Source organism: Penaeus chinensis, chromosome 27, assembly GCF_019202785.1.
Source record: "Penaeus chinensis breed Huanghai No. 1 chromosome 27, ASM1920278v2, whole genome shotgun sequence".
Lineage (NCBI taxonomy): Eukaryota > Metazoa > Arthropoda > Malacostraca > Decapoda > Penaeidae > Penaeus > Penaeus chinensis.
In genome coordinates this window covers 15,166,406-15,168,905 of record NC_061845.1, presented here as the reverse complement: position 1 = coordinate 15,168,905, position 2,500 = coordinate 15,166,406, and the positions used below count along the sequence as shown (strand labels likewise).

Here is a 2,500-nt window from a genome sequence, read left to right as displayed (position 1 = left end):
ACTTTATTTTTCCTTCTAACTTGCGTATTTTAATCATCTTGACCTTCTGATTGACCGATTTGTTCGCTATTGGTACCTTGTACAGGTAGGTGCTTCTTGCATGTGGTTGTGGAATGGTCTTGTTGTTATAAAAGGGTTTTTTGGGGGTTAGAGCTCTGGGCGTGTGGGGAAGCGAACAGCCCCCTATAGTTTCTCGATTTTATTTTGATATTTGACGTTTCGGAGCTGTTTCCTGGTCAGCTTGTGGTTAGCGGAGGTAGGAGTAGTCGACTGATATTGGAATTTTGAATTCGTTGACGAAGAGTCTTGCAGGATTGTTTATGAAAAGGTAATATTGGTCATTTTTGTTTGTTCGTTTTTTTCTATTGAAAATATAAGTTCCTCAGTTATGGCCAGAGTGTATAGATGATTAGTAGTTTGGTTTATTGACTCTTAGATGTACCTAGGAAAAGAAATGAATACAGTTATTTATTTTCTTCATATTATGATGTCCTCTGGAAGCAATTTATTATTTATTTGGTAATTATTTAATTTCCCACAGCCATCCAATCTTGCTATTATTATTTCCTCCTTCATTAAGCCATACTGATATGCATGTATCTCTTTGTTATTTTCCATTGTAAATTCAATAAATGAAAGGGTATTTGTTACCTAGAACAACACACCATCCAGAGACGAAGTCCCAAGACCAAGGTATTATGTGAACTTGAAATCCAAACCTAACCTTTTCAACCTTCTATTTATTCTCCCCGTCTTTATTAGTACTTACAGAAAATAGACATTAAGAACTAACTGTGTGAAGGTGTTGTGGATAGGCATTGTATATTGCCGAAGCAACTGTACCTATGTTGTTCATGACTCTATTTCTTATGTTCTGTAAGATTGCTGTCTATTTCTTTGTATCTCTCTGAGGTGCTCTTGGTAATGTTAACCAATGAAAGTATTAGCATTGTTTACAAAGTGACTGCACCCTCCTGAGAATAAGTCCCAATTACTCCAGCTGTACCATAAGAACCAAAAACCTTCCTAGGCCAGGGCTTTCCCTCCTGACCCCCATTTGATTGTTGTATTTTCTGCTGGGGGTCCAGGGGCTCTGCCCATGGACCTCATGATACCCTAATGTTTAGGCATGTGTAAATAAATAAAAAAAAATCTGGTTTTAGGACTTCATCTCAATCATTAACAAATACCTTGACTTATTCTCTGCTCGGCATTTGTTGAGATTATTTTCTAAATTTATGGATGTATTTTGTCTGCATATTATTTGATGTATTAGTGAGTGTAATTTTTCTCTTTAATTATTATAGTGCCATTGCATTTTTCTGTAAATGTATACCAAACTATTTTGTGTTGCACAACTTTATTTCATAGAAGAAAAGTGTTATTTTCTGTTATTCTGTCCATTACAGGCAAATTTTACTTTGTATAACATGGGTGTGGGAATTTGAAACTATACCATTTATGCTGCCATATGACAGTTTCTCAGTTTCAAACAAAGTTTTCAAGCTCTTTTATATCTCTAGGGTATAATTACTCTTTCTGTCTATAATATATCAAGTTAATCAGTAGATGCAGGGTGATTGTACATAAAGTGACCATACCCCTTTGACTCAAAACTCAATTACTACAGCCAACTCCTGGAAATTCTCTTTATTGCTGTATGGACCTCAAGTCATCCAAACTCAGGCTACCCCACTGATGACTAATCTTCATGATATGGATGCACTAAGGACAAATTGAAGATATTCTTGTAGAGCACAAAAAGTTAGTTGTTGGTACAGACAGACATGAATGGTAACACCACAAATAAAGGAAAAAGGTCTTGGAAAGGGCCTCTCACAGCTTAAGTCCACTCTGTGCTCTGGAGTTTCAGATCTATCTTGCCATGCTTATAGAGTTGAAGACAGTGTTTCCCAGGGAGGTATAGGGGAGCAGAGACCCCCCATCAGTTCGGCATTGCTGGAAGGGAATTCCCAGTTACGGCAACTTAAATTGTTGGATTAATTTTGTGACGAGGGATTGGGAACTTAGTCTCTGGCACGTGTGCCTGTACTGTAAAGAATTACCTCACTGATTGCCAGTTTCCCAAGATGGGGCCTCTGCCCCCTCACCTGATTGTCATGGACATAGTCTCTATTTGGCATTTTAGCAATGTATTTTCTTCATTTTTTACATAATTCTTTGCCTGTACATACATCAGTGAGTGCAGTAAGTATTTTTGTTAGTTTCAGATAGTCACCCAACCTTTCAGTTAATATTCGTTTTGATTAATCTCACTAACATTCTGTTGCAAATGATCCAGGTCAACATCATTTAAAAAAAAGATCTTCCTAACCCAGGGGCTTTGATCCCAGACCCCCATCTGATCACTGTATTTCCCTCTTGGGGGCTCCGACTCTTGACCCCCTCCCAATCACTGTGGGCCTACTCTCAGCTTGGCATTAGTCACAACCTATTTTCTTTACTTCTAACGTCATTATTTGCTTTGCCAGATCATTCC

At 37.8% G+C, this 2,500-nt stretch overlaps 1 protein-coding gene across 3 annotated transcripts in view; it reads left to right on the top strand.

Moving 5' to 3' along the window:
• Positions 1–2,500, top strand: part of LOC125039375 (polyadenylate-binding protein 2-B-like) — a 20,741-nt gene that overhangs the window by 1,715 nt on the left and 16,526 nt on the right. The window contains exon 1 of one of the 3 annotated variants that reach the window (XM_047633214.1): positions 1–85. This exon is cut by the window's left edge and continues 69 nt beyond it. The exons of the other annotated variants lie outside the window; for them this stretch is intronic. The gene's annotated coding sequence lies outside the window, so the exon portion shown is untranslated. The remainder of the gene's footprint in view (positions 86–2,500) is intronic. 3 annotated transcript variants of the gene reach the window in all.